Below are 16542 nucleotides of genomic sequence, written 5' to 3'. Positions count from 1 at the left end.
TATCAGGTTGAAGTGTTGAAGCGTTTCGCATCAGTCAGTTTACAACAGTCTCTGATCTGATGTGATGGACATTTATTTTAATGACATAAACTACGTTTCCATTTTTACACATCTGGCCGAATATTCAGGGCTTGTACCAAAGAGGATCATTAATTTCAACGGTTCATGGATGCAAAAAGCATAGAAGGGGGTTTAATAGACAGCATTTTGCGATGAGGTGGCCGAGTGGTTAAGGCGATGGACTGCTAATCCATTGGGTTTTGCACGCGTGGGTTCGAATCCCACTTTCGTCATTACTTTATCAACTGTTTCCGCCTTATTGCGGTGATTTTGCAGAAGCTCTGCCTGGAATCACTGATGTGATTCTCCAACCCAGGTTATGAGGCCAGGTTTCTTCGACTTTTCTTGTAAGGTCTTGGATTCGATACTTTTGTTCACAATAACATGGGCATCCGACTGAGAGTCCATTCGACATGATATTTCCATCTCTTTCTAAGGGGAAGCATTGGAGCAGTGGAAATATTCCGGGGACGTGGGTTCATTTCCCACCATAGTTGCTGATTGAAATTAAACTCAATAATTAAAACCTGCAATTTAACGCTAATCTCAGTGGTGGTTCACTGATGTCTTCCCTGGCCTGGCCGACATATGAGGTTGATTCCTAACTGCCCGCTGAGAAAGCCACTAAGTTCAAGGACAGTTTGGGATGTGTAACAAAGACTGGCCTTGCGAGCGACGCTCACATTCCCTGGAATAATTTTTTTAAAAGGGTGAATGCGCACCTCAGTGAATGGATCTTCCATCAGCCCCTGTAATGGACAGACGTGTTGAATAATAAAGCGCTTTGTGACGTCAAGAAAAAGATCAATTCAGAACATCTCAGTGAAACCGAGGATCAAACCCACATCTGCGAACAGATGGAAATCAGAATGTTGGCAGTTTTTACAGAGCGATATTGTTGAGCTGAATGTTCACACTGGAAGGCTGTAAAGTTCCTCATTGAAGGATGAGGCGCTGCTCCTCCAGCGAACCTTGAGCTTCATTGGAACATTGCAGGAGTCCGAGAACCGAGTGATCAGGGTGAGAGCCAGGTCGCCAGTCATTTCGTTTCACCAGCTTGACTGTGTGGATGAGTTGGTTGGACTTTCTGTTAATTTACCGCACATTCTTGGCTATCAGTTTTGTCGCAGGAAAATGCCACTTCAACACTTTCTTCCCAAAGTAACCCCATTCCAACTCTTACTGCCCTGAGAAACTGCCACTTAGACATGTGATGACCAGCAATTGAAGTGAGCGCTGCCTAACTTCCCTGACCGTTAATTCCCCCTGAGCTTCTTTACTAAGTCGAATTAAAGCTGAATTTCTGGAACTTCTGCAACACATCGCCCAAAAGCACAAAGCAAGTGACTATTTTTCTCCCTAATACACAAAGTAACATTCATCCACAGCTTACAATATGCAGCAGAGTGGCGCAGCGGAAGCGTGCTGGGCCCATAACCCAGAGGTCGATGGATCGAAACCATCCTCTGCAATTTATATTCCCACAAATTTATCTGATTTTTCTTTACAGTTTGCAGGTCTTAACATTGGAATCTCGCTTCCTGTAAACAATTCAGTTTGCAACAAGTATCCCAAATTGTTTTTATTTACACGAGGACACGAGCTGCAATTGCTGCAAACACACAACAGCCGAGTCCAGCCCATTTCTCGCAACGAGCTGACACAGTCTGAATATTCTTCTCTCGTTCACTATCACCCATCATTACCTGAATAAGAAATTTCTAAGATGGCAAAAAATCGTGAAGTTGATATTTATTAGGTGCAGTATGTCCGATCTAAATGACACCCTGCAGTAATTCATCATTTTAATTTGGACAACATCTTCCTTCACTGCGACATGTACCATCGAGGACGAGAGAATCATCATAGTGAAGACAGCATCATGTCAAAGGCAGTTAATCAATATTAGGGCAGATATCACAGTTCCTGCTTAATTACTGGTTTAAAACGTGGAATTCAGTTCCAATTTCACCATGAAGTGAGAAAGTGAAGTTTCCTTCCTTGGGCCTTGCGTCAGACACCTATTTTACTGAAAACACCTTTGAGTGCCTCTGATTGTTTCCTTTAGCCTTTTAGTAGCTGTTCACATTTTAATGTGTTCAGCTTCCTGCTCATTCTGCCCTTACCGACCTTACTTAAGGTGAAAATTGTTACATTTCTGTGACGTTTCCCTGCCTGTAACATATTGTGGTCACTCATTGCTAGGTGCTCATTTACTTTCAGAATATTAACTCTCTCTCGTTAGTTATTAATAAATCTAATATAAAATTTTTCTCTGGTCGTTTCCAAATCTGGGTGGACGGCAGGAGAGGTTAAATGACAAAAGAGTTGATGGTGCAAGGTTAAGGTAAATGTTCAAGTAACAAAACCAAAGATGTGTTGAATGGAGGTGTGAATGATGGGATGATGAACAGCTGCCATCCAAAAGCATAAACAAGATAAAAATGTGAATATCCAATGGAAAAGATACATAATGGGGATTGAGTTTACATTCTCAACTTGTTGTACTCAATGTTGAGACTGGAAGGTTTTAACGTGCTCAATTTAAAGATGAGACACGGTTCCTCAAGTTTACACTGAGATTCATTAGGACACTGCAGGATACCAAGGACAGAAAGGTCAGTGTAAGAACAAGATGTAAAATTAAAATCACAGGAGATCGGAAACTCAGTGGCGTATTTGCTGACCGAGCAGATGTTCATAAAGCAATCACTGAAACTATCTAACATCGATCAGACCACCATTGTGAACAGTGAATACAGGGTGCCAAATTGAAGAAAGTACACATAAATCACTGTTTCAGCTGGAATGAGTGACTTGGTGAGGACAGGTAATATTCCATACCAACACTGCTAATTTACCTTCCTTTTTTCTCAACTGGTTATCTCTCCTATCTGTGATTGACAGGGCCCTCAAGCATTTCTGTTCCATTTCGCGAGCTCTGCTCTCACCAATTTGCTCTCTCCCAGAACGCTTTTAGGCTTCCCTTGTCCTCACCCTCCTCCCCAACATCTTCCACATTGAATGGATCATCCCTTGTCATTTCTTTGTAAGGATGCGAGTTGTTGTGGTCTTGAATGCTCTGCCGAAAATAGTGGTGCATGCCAATTAAAAATAAACGTTCAAGAGTAAACACAGGAGGGACAATGTTTTAAGGTTATTATAAAGGAGAATGGGGGTGGGGCTGCTTTGCTTCTAAAGAGCTTGCACAGAAACTATTAACACAAAAGCTTCTTCCCGCGTTAGAGTTTATAATGAAATGGCCGATAACGCTTCCCTGAATGCTCTGGGTGATATAAAACGGCCTATCTCTCCCAGATGGGCCGCAGTGCGCACGCGCAACTATGTCTTCCACCGGAAATCCTTTCTACGCCGAGCATGCGCCTTACAGCTCGAGCGTGGTTGAGCGGAGCGTCACTAACACCGAGTCTCAGCGGCTCTCAGAGCCCGAATCAGAGCCGCCGGGTCCCCTGCTCTTCCTGATATATATTGTTGACCTGCTCCTTGGTGTATGGGGCACCATTGCAAAATTTGCGGATGACATGAAACTTGGAGGTATTGTGAACTGTGAGGAGGATAGTGTTAAACTTCAAAAGGACAGAAGCATATTGGTGAAATGGGCCGATAAGTTCGACCTCAGAATGACCCGGGGCCGGCCCTGGGGAGCATGCACTCTCTCAATGCCGGGGAAGTCAGTGCATTTGATAGACAGGCAATGGTCACGATGGTGGTCCCACGGGCCATCGATCTGGTCGGGCGGAAACGACTCTCGTTCCTCCGGCCTGGGTATTCTGCTGTGGGGAGGCAACTTCACCGTCTCCGAGGTCAAGGAGGTGGTGGGCGGGCGACTCCTCGTAGCAGACGTAATGTACAAGAACGCTCCACTCCGGTTAATTAACGTGTATGGCCCGGCACAAGGGGCTGAGCGGCTGGAGGTTTTTCAGCAGCTCCCACTGCTGCTGGCGACCTCCAGGCCGGTCATTCTGGGCGGTGACTTCAACTGCATCATCGATGCGGCTGGACGATCCGGCAGGGCCGACAGCAGATTGGACGCTACGTCCAGATCCCTGATGGAAACAGTTAAGGATGCCAAGCTGCACGACGTCTTCAGCAACCCTGCAGACGGAGCGCAGCGTAGATACACCTGGTCGCGGCCAGACGGGTCCATTCGTTCCAGGATAGACTTCCTGTTTGTGTCCCGTGCATTCACAGTCAGATCCACCGAGGTCAAGCCGGTGTTCTTCTCTGACCACTTCCTCCTACTGGCGGACTGCCACTTGGAGAAGGACCTGAGGGTGGGCAGGGGGGCATGGAAGCTAAATGTGCAACTGCTGACCCCAGAGAACATTGAGGAGCTCAAGAGGGATTACAAAGGTTGGAGAACCGTGAAACCCCTCTTTGAGTCCCTGACACACTGGTGGGAAGCGATCAAGGGAAGCATCAAGAGGTTTTTCATCCTCAAAGGCACCCAGAAAGCTAGAAAGGAACAGAGGGAAATGTCCCGACTCCAGAAAAAGATGCAGAATCTGCTCCGGCTGCAGTCGATGGGGGTCGATGTCAAGGAGGAGCTCCAAGAGGTGAAGGGCCAGCAAGCCTCGCACTTTGCCTCGGAGGCCTCCAAGATCATCTTCCGTTCCAGAGTCCGCTCCGTGGAGCAGGATGAGACGTGCTCACGTTTCTTCTTCCAAAAGGTACACAGAGAGCGCTCTGTGATCAGCAGCCTGAAGGAAGAAGACGGCTCAGTAAAGTCATCACGGTCCGACATTCTGAGGATCAGCAAATCCTTTTATGCCGGATTGTATGACGTGAAGCCCATGGACAGCACGGCCTCCCAGTCCTTCCTGTCCTCTATCACGGAGGTCTTAGACCACAGTACGCGGGAGAGCCTGGACAAACCGCTAACTCCTGATGAACTGACTAAGGCCCTCGAGTCCTTCGAGAAGAGTAAAACCCCCGGAAGCGACGGCTTGCCGGCGGAGTTGTATTCGGCTCTGTGGGACTTGATCGGCCCAGACCTGCAAGGAGTGTACGAGAGTATGCTCCTGGCCGGTAGTATGTCAGAATCCATGAGGAAAGGCATCATCACCCTCATCTACAAGCACAAGGGGGAAAGGGAGGAAATTAGAAATTGGCGACCCATTTCACTGTTGAATGTGGACTATAAGATTCTGTCCAAGGTCATCGCCAACCGGGTCAAATCCGCTCTGGAATTGGTGATTCACCCTGACCAGACCTGCTCTGTGCCAGGCAGGAAGATCTCTGACAGCCTGGCGCTGCTCAGGGATACGATTGCCTATGTACAGGACAGGGGTGTGGATACCTGCCTCATCAGCTTGGATCAGGAGAAGGCCTTTGACAGAATATCGCACACCTACATGGGGGATGTGCTCTCCAAAATGGGGTTTGGGGAGGGAATTCGAAATTGGATCCAACTGCTCTACACTAACATCAGTAGCGCAGTCTCAATCAATGGGTGGGAAACAGATAGCTTTCCGATTAAATCTGGAGTCAGGCAGGGCTGTCCTCTCTCGCCTGTCCTTTTCGTGTGCTGCATAGAACCCTTTGCCGAGTCCATCAGGAAGGATCCGGGCATAGGAGGAGTGACGATCCCAGGCAGTGGAGGCACTCAGGTAAAAGCCTCCCTGTACATGGACGACGTCGCCATCTTCTGCTCGGATCCACTGTCGGTGCGCAGACTGATGCACATCTGCGACCAGTTCGAACTGGCCTCGGGAGCCAAGGTAAATCGTGGGAAGAGCGAGGCCATGTTCTTTGGGAACTGGGCTGACCGATCCTTTGTCCCCTTCACTGTCAGGGCTGACGGCCTGAAGGTGCTGGGGATATGGTTCGGAGGGACCGGGGCATGCGTTAGAAACTGGAAGGAGCGAGTGGCTATGGTGAAAAGGAAACTGGGCATGTGGGAGCGACGCTCCCTCTCCATTGCGGGTAAGAACCTGGTCATCAGGTGTGAGGTACTCTCGCTGTTGCTGTACGTGGCGCAGGTCTGGCCCATTCCAGACTCCTGCGCGATGGCGATCACTCGAGCCATCTTCCGCTTTATCTGGAGGTCGAAAATGGATCGTGTCCGCAGGGACGCGATGTACAAGCCTCTAGATAAAGGGGGAAAAAACGTGCCCAACATCGCCCTCATACTGATGGCCACCTTTGTGTGTGGCTGCATCAAGCGGTGCGTAAACCCTCAGTACGCAAACACCAAGTGTCACTACGTGCTGAGGTTCTACCTGTCCCCGGTGTTGCGAAGGATGGGTCTGGCCACGCTGCCGCGGAACGCTCCAAGTAGTTGGACCGTGCGGTACCACCTGTCCCTTGTGGAAAAATTTATGCAGAAAAACACCTTTGACCACAAGTCCATCAGGCAGTGGTCAGCACGTAACGTCCTAGAGGCCCTGAGGGAAAAGGAGAGGGTGGACCCTGTGGGATGGTTCCCCGAGCAGACTGTCAAAGTCATTTGGCAGAATGCCTCATCGCCAGAACTTTCCAACAAGCACCAAGACGTAGCTTGGCTGGTGGTGAGAAAGGCCCTCCCCGTCAGATCCTTCCTACACGCCAGGAGGCTCACCCCCTCTGCACGTTGCCCTCGAGGTGGCTGTGGTGGGGAAGAGACCGTTGTTCACCTCCTTGTGGATTGTGCCTTTGCAAAGAAAGTCTGGAGAGAGATGCAGTGGTTGCTGTCGAGGTTCATCCCGAGCAGTTCTGTGACACAGGACTCTGTGCTCTACGGGCTGTTCCCAGGGACACACACCGAGACAAACATCAACTGCAGCTGGAGGATCATCAACTCGGTGAAAGAGGTGCTTTGGTCTGCCCGAAACTTGTTGGTCTTCCAGCGCAAAGAGTTGTCCCCGACCGATTGTTGCGGACTGGCACAATCCAAAGTCCAGGACTACGTGCTGAGGGACGCACTAAAGCTTGGGGCAGCTGCCGCAAAGGCGCAATGGGGAAGGGTCGCTGTCTAAGACCTTTCTACCACAGCGCACCGAGAGACTGGGAACTGTTTAGAGCCCCTCGGGCTGTACAGATCAAAATGAAAGGCTGTAAATGATTGTAATATTGTTTGTACTGATGCACCTGGTGATACATTTTGTAAAAGTTTAACCTGGATTGTACCCTTGTAATGTTGTTTTTGAAATGGTTTGGAATGTGATTGAAGATATTTTATGAATAAAGTATATTTTTGCAAAAAAAAAAAAAAATTTGATAGAGCCGTTTCTGGGATGCAGGGAATTGTGGGAACTGCAGTCACCATGAGCAGATGTTAGTAAGTGTTTTATTGCAGGTTGATTGTCAGTGACCCAAAATGTGAACTCCTTTCATTTCTCCACAGATGCTGTCTGACGTGCGGTGTATTTCCAGAATTTTCTCTCTTTATTTCAGGTTGCCACTATCCCCATGATATTGTCAGTGAATTATTGCAGGTGTTGCTCACAAAACCAAGGTCTGAAACTCAAACTGACAAATGAAGAACACTTTTGAATCAGAATGGATGTTGGACATGGAAGCCGTTCCTCGCTTACTTTGAAGGTATGTTCTTGTTGGCTGACTTAGAACTGGAGAGTAGAGAGAGGAGAAGGTGATGGGTTTAACCGCGAGCACTTTTGAGAACAGTAGGGCCCAACCATTCCTGATAAAAGGTCATTAACTGTTTCCTGTACAGTAACAGAGACTGACAGGAAGTAGATTTCACATTCACATGTAATAGCAGAGAGTGACAGACAGTGTTAATTCCACCCACACTCATATATTGTTAGAGAGATTGACAGAGAATTAATTCATCGAATCATAGAATGATTACAACACAGAAGGAGGCCATTCTGCCCATTATGTCTATGCTGGCCTTCTGAAGGAGCAAATCACCTCTTGCCACTTCACCGCCTTTTCCACATAGCCCTGCACATTTTTCATTTTTGGATAATAATCCAATTCTCTCTTGAATTCTTTGATTGAACCAGCCTCTACTACATTCTCAGGCACTTCTCTGATCCACATACTGCATGACAAGATTTTTTGTCATGGTGTCATTGCTTATTTTGCCAATTAGCTTAAATCTGCATCCATTGGTCCTCTACCTTTCCACCAATGGTATAAAAAGTCTTCCTGTCTGCTCTGCCACGCTCGCTGCAACAGGGAATGACAGAAAATTAATTCCACATCCATACAGTAATGCATATTATTGACTTTTTATTCAAACTCACTTACAGTGATACACTCTAACAGAGAGTTAATTTCACACTCAGATCCAGTAAGAGACATTGACAGGAAGGCAATTCCACAATCATACACAGCACCCAAGACTGTTAGAAATTAATTTCACACTCACTCACAGTAACTAAGACTGGAAGAGAGTGAATACCACACTCACAGCATAATTGAGGCTGACAGGTACGGAATTAATTCCGCATTCATGTACAGCAACAGGGGTTGACATGTAAGGTATGAATTCCACACCCACAGACAGTACCAGAGACAAAATGATAGAGATTCAATTCTTCAATCAAATGACAGAGACTCAGAGTTAATATCGTACTCATATACAGTAACATAGATTGACAGCTGATGAGTGTGGAATTAACTTTCTTGAAGTAGCAGAGCCTGAAAAGGAGTTATTTCTATGGCCTGATACAGTAACCGAGACTGACAGATACAGAATCAATTCCATGCTCTGATACAGTGACAGAAACTGACAGAGTTAATTCTATATTCACCTACAATAACAGATTATCATCCAAAGAGTGAATTTCACACTCATGTACAGTAACTGACATGATTGGGTAGAAGGCTAAATCCGCACTTGCACATATGACAGAGATGGAAAGTTAAGGTTAACACAATGGGAAGGATCTGAATGCATTGGAGAAAGTGCAGAAGAAGTTTACGAGAATGGTTCCAGGGATGAGACACTTCAGTTACGAGGAAAGATTGGAGAAGTTTGGACTGCATTCCTTGGAGAGGAGAAGGCTAAGAGGAGCCTTGATAGAAGCTTTCAAAGTCATGAGATGTGTGGACAGAGTAGATAGAGAGAAACGGTTCCCATGTAAATGGATCAAGAATCAGAGGGCATGGTTTTAAAGTGTTTTGCAAAAGAAGCAGTGAGTTGTTAAGTTTTGGAATGCACTGCCTGGCAGTGTGGTGGAGGCAGGTTCAACTGAGTCATTCAAGAGGGCATTGGATGATTATTTAAATAGAAACAATGGGCAGGGTTATGGCGCAAAGGCAGAAGATTGGCACTAAGTTAAAATGCTCAGAGAGCTGGTGCAGACACGATGGGTCAAATGGCCTCGTTCTATAGCATAACAATTCTGTGAGTCTGTGAATTCACACCCACAATAACAGAGACTGATTGATAGAGAGTTAATTCCACACACTCAGTAACAGAGGCTGACAGATTGTTTGTTTATTCCTCAATCACACACATTAACACAGACAGACTAATATGACAGTGTGGAACTAACTCTCTTAATTTCTCTCAGCCTCCGTTGTTGTAAGTTAATTCCTCACTGAAATATTAATGGAAATTGGCAGGTTCTTAACTGGACTCCCAGATGTCATAACAAAGACTGGAAAAGAGAATTCCACACTCACAGGAACTGAGATTGACCGATAGAGAGGTAATTCCACATTCACATACAGTAACAGAGACTGACGTGTTAATTCCATATTCTCAGACAGCTAGAGGCTGACAAAGATTGAATTCCACACTCATATACACTATCATAGGCTGTTCGAGAGTTAGTTCCACTCTCATAACCGTAAAAGAGACTGACAGAGATTTAAATTACACACTCACATTCAGTGAGTGATGGACAGAGAATCAATTCCACACTCACACGCAGATCAGACTGAATTAATTCCACACTGAAATACAGCCAAAGAGACTGACAGACAGAGGGTTAATTCCACACTGACAAATTAAAAATATAAGAAAGAGAAACAGGAGGAGGCCATTCAGCCCATCAGGTCAGCTTTACTATTCAATAAGACCATGGCTGATCTGATCTGATTGTGCCCTCAAACCCACTCTCCCACCTGCCCTATAACCCTTGACTCTCCTGTAGATGAAAAATCTGTCTAACTCAGCGTGAATATGTGCAATGACCCAGCCTCCACTGCTCTCTGAGGTGGAGAATTACAAAGATTAAGGACCCTCTGAGAGAAGAAATTCCTTCTCATCTTCGTCTTAAATGGGAGATGTTTATTTTTAAACTGTGTCCTCTGGTTCTAGTTTCCCCATAAATGGAAACATTCCTCTCAACATCTACCCTGTCAAACCCCCTCAGAATCTTATATGTTTGAATTAGATCACCTCTCATTCTTCGAAACTCCTATGTGGTTCAGCCCAACCTGCTTAAACATTCCTCATAAGACAATTCCTTCATCTCAGGAATCAGTCTAATCAAACTTCTCTGAACTGCCCCCTATGCAATTATATCCCCCTTTAAATAAAGAGACTACAACATAACACAGGACTCTCGGTGTACTCTCGCCAATGCTGTGTAGCTGTAGCAAGACTTCCCCACTTTGATACCCCCCCCCCCCCCCCCCACCCCCAGAATAAAGGCCAACATTCCATTTCCCTTCCTAATTACTCGCTGCAGCTGCACATTAACTTCTTGTGATTCATGTACAAGGAGATCTTGATCCCTCTGTACTGCAACATTCTGCAGTCTCTCTCCACAGGATCACTGCATCGAAGGAGGCCATTCGGCCTACCGAGTCAGCACTGGCTCTCTGAAAGAGCATTTTGCCTCGTCCCACTCTCCTCCCTTGTCCCCGTAACCTTGCACGTTCTTTCCTTTCAGGTAGCAATTCAATTCCCTTTTGAATATCTCAAGCAAACCTGCCTCCACCACCCTCTGAGGACGTTTGTTCCAGACTCCAGCCACCCTCTAGGTGAAAAAAGTTTACATTTTAAATTAAACGTCATGAGTCTATCTCACATCACATTTAATCCTTTTGCCAATTATTTTGAGTCTGTGCCTTCTGGTTCTTAATGTTCTATTCAGTGGGAACAATTTCTCGTCAATAACTCTGTCCATGCCCCTCTGGATCTTGAATACATCTATTAAGTCTCCTTTCAGCCTTCTTTTCTCCAGGGAAAACAGTCCCGACCTCTCCAATCTATCCTCGTAGCTACAGTTCTTTATCTTGGAATCATTCTCGTGAATCTCCTCTGTACTCTCTCCAATGCCTTCACATCCTTCTTTAAGTATGCCACCCAGTACTGGACCCAGTACTCCAAATGAAGCCTAAAAATCGACCTATACAAGTTCAACATGACCTCCTTACTCTTCACAGTGATGGAATCTTGTACTCAGTGCCCCTGTTAATAAAGCCTAACATTCTATATGCTTTATTACCTGCTCCCTCAACATGCTCCACCATCTTCAATGACCTATGTACATATACAATTCGGTCCCTCTGTTCCTGCACCTCCTTTAGAGGCTCTGCCTTTATTTAATACAGACTCACTATATTTTTCCTACTGAAATTAATCACCTGACACTTCTCTGCATTGAACTTCAGTTGCCACTTGCCTGCCTAATCCAGCAACATGTCTATGTCCTTCTGAAGTTCAAGACTATTCCATTCACAGTTGACAAGGTTTCCAATCTTCCGATCATCTGCAAATTTTGAGATTTCTCATCTCCCTGCACACCACAGTCTAGGCCATTAATATATATATCATTTGAATAATGTTTTGTTTTTCTATACTTCCCATCAAATTTCCCCACCTTGTATTCCATCTGCCAAATGTTTGCCCATTGACTTAACCTTCCTATATCCTCTTGCAGACACTTTGTGTCCCCCTCACAACCTGCTTTCCCACCTATCTCTGTATTGTCTGAAAATTTGGTGATGCTCTCTCCATTCATCTGAGTGATTAATATAGATTGTAAATAGCTGTTAACCCAGCACTGATCCCTGTGACACTCTACTGGTTACAGTTTGCTAACTTGAAAGTGACCCACTTCCATAGGATAACAGAGATTGACGGACGGAAAGTTAATGACACTCACATGATTATAGATTGACAGAGAGCGAGTTCCACACTCAGACAGTAACAGAGATTCACAGTGTGTTAATGCCACACTAAAGTAAAGTATTGGAGACTAAAGGATAGAGAATTAATTCACACTCACATAAAGTAACAGAGACTGTCAAAGAGAGAGTTAATTCTATATTCAATTACTCTCAACGAATGAAAGAAATGCTGCACTCATATACAGTTAATTCTGTTAATACAGTTAACTGCTGACAGTTAATTCCACTCTCACATGCAATACCAGAGATGAACAGAGAATTAATGCCCCACTTACATACAGTAATGTAGAATACCAGATACAGAATTAATTCTGCCCTCGCACACTAACGAAGATGGACAGAGAGGTAATTCCACACTGAAACACAGGAACAAATACTGACAGATGAGAGTTAATTGTGCACTTACACACAGCAACGGTGATGAGGGAGAGTTAATTCCACATTGACATACAGCAATAGAGACTGACAGATACTGAATTAATTCCACACTCTTACAGACTAATGTTTAATGATAGGTAGAAAGTTATCATAATTCTGCCCTGAAACATAGCAACAAAGACTGACGGATAGAGAGTTAATTGTGCAGATTGACTGATATTGGGGATTAATTAATTCCACATTCACATAACGTAACAGAGATGGAAAGAGAGAGAGTTAATTCCACACTCTCATACAATATCAGTGACCTGGTTCTCATTTGAAGAATTCATCTGACATGCATCATACGACCTCTTCATTGTTTCATCATATTTTCTATCTTCCTCATTATCCAAGGAGCCCTGGCTTTGGTTCCCCTCCCTTTCCCCCTTATTGGAATGTACCTAGTCTGTTCCTGAAACATCTCCTCCTGAAAGATCACCCATTTTTCTGTTGCAGTTTTTCCTGTCAGTCTCTAGTTCCATTTCACCCTGGCTAAATCCTCTCTCCTCCCATTGAAGTTCGCTCCCTTCCAGTCACTCTTACCCAAGGGTTCACCCACAGACACTTGGTTCACTTGGCCAACCTTGGCCCACCTCCTTCCCCAGCACCAGATCCAGCAATGCCTCCTTCCTAACTGGACTGAGAACATTCTGGTCGAGGAAGTTCTCCTAAACACATTTCATCAATCTCTAGACATCACCGTTTTATAGTTCTTATACATCTCTGTGATTTCCCTGCGTATTTGCTTCTCTCTCTCACCACACCTCCATTTTTTTCCCTCTGTCTCCTTTCTGAACACTTTGTAGCCTTGAATAAGAACCTGATCCTCACCATTTTTAAACCACGTTTTCATCATTACCCCCACATCATTTTCCCACATGGCTCTTTGTCCTTCTAGCTCACCAGCTTTATTCACCAGACTTTGTGCGGTTACGCACATACATTGTAAACCTGTCCATGTATTCCTCTTCGATTCCTTCTTCATCTACTCCTATCTTATATGGTTCTACTTCCTTCTCTAGTTATTGCTCTTTTCTACTTCTTTATAGTGGTGCCCACCCCCCTGCAAGTTCAGTTCAAACCCTCCCCAACCTCACAAGTGACCCTCCTCACGAGGACATTGGTCCCAGTCTTGTTAAGGTGCAACCTGTTCCTTTGGAATAGGTGTTTCCTGTCCCAGAACTGGTCCCAATGTCCCAAGAATCTGAAGCTCCCCCCCCCACCTCCTGCACTGGCCTCAAGCCATGTATTGATGCTCCCTATTTATTTCTACTCTCATTATCACCTGGCACTGGCAGTAATCCAGAGATTACCCCCTTCGAGTGCTCCATTTTAACTCCCTCCCCAGCTACTGAAATTCTGACTGAGTGACCTCAATACCTGTCCCCCCTGTGTCATTGATACTGACGTGTACCACAACCTCTGGCTCACTCCCTTCCCCCTGCAGAATATTCTGCACCTTCTCCGTGATGTCCTTTACCCTGGCACCAAGGAGACAACACACCATGTGGGACTCACAAGGATGGTTACAGAAATGCTTGTCTGTCCGCCTGACTATGAAATCTCCTATAATGGCTGCATTTCTACTCTTTGCTGTTCCCACCTGTGCAGTTTCTTGCCCATTGATGTCATGGTCTGGACTGCACTCCTTCAGGGTGTCACCATTCCCAGCAGTCTCCAATGCTGAGTACCGGTTTGACAGTGAGAACAGTGACTGTGGGAGAGAGAGGTTAAAACAGCGAGACTTCTGGAGGGAGAGGTTAAAACTGCGAGGATTCGGGACAGAGAGGTTAAAATGGCAAACTTTGGGACAGAGGTTAAAACAGAGACACTTCTGGAGGGAGAGGTTAAACAAGCAAGACTTCGGGGGAGAGAGAGGTTAAAGCAGCGAGACTCAAGTAGGAGTAAGGGTAAAATAAAAGCAAGAGTCCATATTCTATTTAGTTAAATTATGCCTGGGGAGCTCAGTGCTGTGATTTGCACATCCTGCGCTATGTGGGAAATCCTAGACTCTCCCGGCGGTCTGGATGACCATGTGTGCAGGAGGTGCCTCCGACTGGAGGAACTCGAGCTCCTGGTTTTGCAGCTTGAGCGGCAGATGGGGGCACTACGGTGCATCCATGAGGCTCAGAGGCTCATGAATAGCACGTTTCAGGATGTGGTCACCCTGCAGCTGAAGGAGGTGCAGGCAGAGAGGGAATGGGTGACCACCAGACAGAAGAAGGGGACCAGGCAGGTAGAGAGGGAATCCCCGAGTGCACCACACTTGCAAACTGTTTTTCGGTCATGGAAAACGGTGAGAGTGACGGTTCCTCTGAGGAGGCCAACCAGAACCAAGGCCTTGGCACTGTGGGTGGCCCAGCTGCTCAGTGGGGGAGGACAGTGGCAATAGTGGGAAGGGATTCATTAGTGAGGGGAGTAAACAGGCACTTCTGTGACTGTAGGTGTGACTCCAGGATGGTATGTTGCCTCCTGGGTGCCAGGGTTAAGGATGTCACGGAACAGCTGTCGGGCATTCTGAAGGGGGAGGGTGAACAGCCAGAGGTTGTGGTCCATGTTGGGACCAATAACATAGGAAGAATGAGAAATGAGGGCCTGCAAGCAGACTTTAGGGAATTAGGTAAGAAATTGAAAAGCAAGACTTCAAAGCTGGTAATCTGCAGATTACTCCCAGTGCCACACAGGAGTGAGTATAGGAGCAAAAGGATAGAGCAGATGAATGCGTGGCTGGAGAGATGGTGCAGATGGAGGGCTTTAGATTCCTAGGGCACTGGGACTGTTTCTGGGGTAGTTGGGACCTGTACAAGTTGGACAGGAAAGGGAGCAGCATCCTTACGGGGAGGTTTGCTAATGCTGTTGGGGTGGATTTAAACTAAATTGTCAGGGGGATGGGATCCTGCAAAGTGGTTCAGGTGGGAGAGAAGCTGAAATGGAATTAGAAGTTAAAACACTAGAAAGTGATTCTGGAAGGCAGAGGAAACATAGGCTGGTTAAGAAAGATGTGAGTTTAGCAAGGCTAAGTGGAATGCATTTTCATGCATGGAACCTGAGGAATAAGACAGACGAGCTGAGGGCACAAATTGGCATGTGGGAGAATGATATAGCTATGACCGAGACTGAGCTAAAAGAAGTGCAGGATTGGCAGCTCAACATTCCTGATTATAGGGTATTCAGACATGATAGGCGGAGGGGTGGGTGGATAGAAGAGGAATGGGGTAGCAATATTGATCAAGGAAACAATTATAGCAGTGAGGAGGGATCAAATGAAGCCATATGGGTAGAAGTAGAAAACACAGAAAGGGCAAACAAGCTGTTGGGTGAGATAGGGAGAGATAGAGGATTAAATATGTAATCAAATTTCAGAGATGTGTAAGAATAATAAGGCAGCAATAGTCGGGGATTTTAACTACCCAAATATAACTGGGATAGTTTCAGTGTACAAGGTAGGGAGGGAGCAAAATTCTTAAGTTGCATCCAAGAGAACGTTTTTAGCCAGTGCGTAGAAAGCCCAACAAGGGAGCAGGCAGTTCTGGACCTAATATTTGGAATGCACCTGGGCTGGTGGAAGGCAGATCAGTAGGGGAGCATTTTGGAGATAGTGACCATAACTCAGTTAGATTCAGGATAGTTATGGAAAAGGATAAGGTTGGGCCGAGAATAAAAGTTGTAAACTGGGGAAGGGCTAATTTTAACTAAGATGAGTTACGAATTGGCCCAAGTGGACTGGGAGCAGCTACTTGCAGATAAAACTGTGTCAGAGCAGTGGGAGGCATTCAAGGAGGAAATAGCCAGAGTACAGGGCAAGTATGTTCCTGTAAAGACAAAGAGGGGGACCAAGTCCAGAGGACCCTGGATGTCAAGGGACATAAATGTTTGGATTAAGGAAAAAAGAAGAAGCTTCATGACAGATAACGAGAGCTCAGTAAGGCTGAGTCCTAGAGTATCAAAAGTTCATGGGGAACTTGAAAAGGAAATTAGGAAAGCTCAGAGAGTGCATGAGAA

General features: G+C 45.7%; 2 non-coding genes across 2 annotated transcripts; both read left to right on the top strand.

The window, feature by feature from the left end:
- The first annotated feature begins 211 nt into the window (after positions 1–211).
- trnas-gcu (transfer RNA serine (anticodon GCU)) lies at positions 212–293 on the top strand. The gene has a single exon. It is a non-coding gene; the product is annotated as a tRNA-Ser (tRNA).
- A 1167-nt stretch (positions 294–1460) lies between these two features.
- Positions 1461–1532, top strand: trnam-cau (transfer RNA methionine (anticodon CAU)). The gene has a single exon. It is a non-coding gene; the product is annotated as a tRNA-Met (tRNA).
- The last annotated feature ends 15010 nt before the right edge of the window (positions 1533–16542 follow it).

The sequence above is a fragment of the Cetorhinus maximus genome, chromosome 31 (genome assembly GCF_964194155.1).
Source record: "Cetorhinus maximus chromosome 31, sCetMax3.hap1.1, whole genome shotgun sequence".
NCBI classification, from domain to species: Eukaryota; Metazoa; Chordata; class Chondrichthyes; order Lamniformes; family Cetorhinidae; genus Cetorhinus; species Cetorhinus maximus.
Note: the sequence above shows the minus strand (reverse complement) of the source record. Positions and strands in the feature narration are given on the sequence as shown.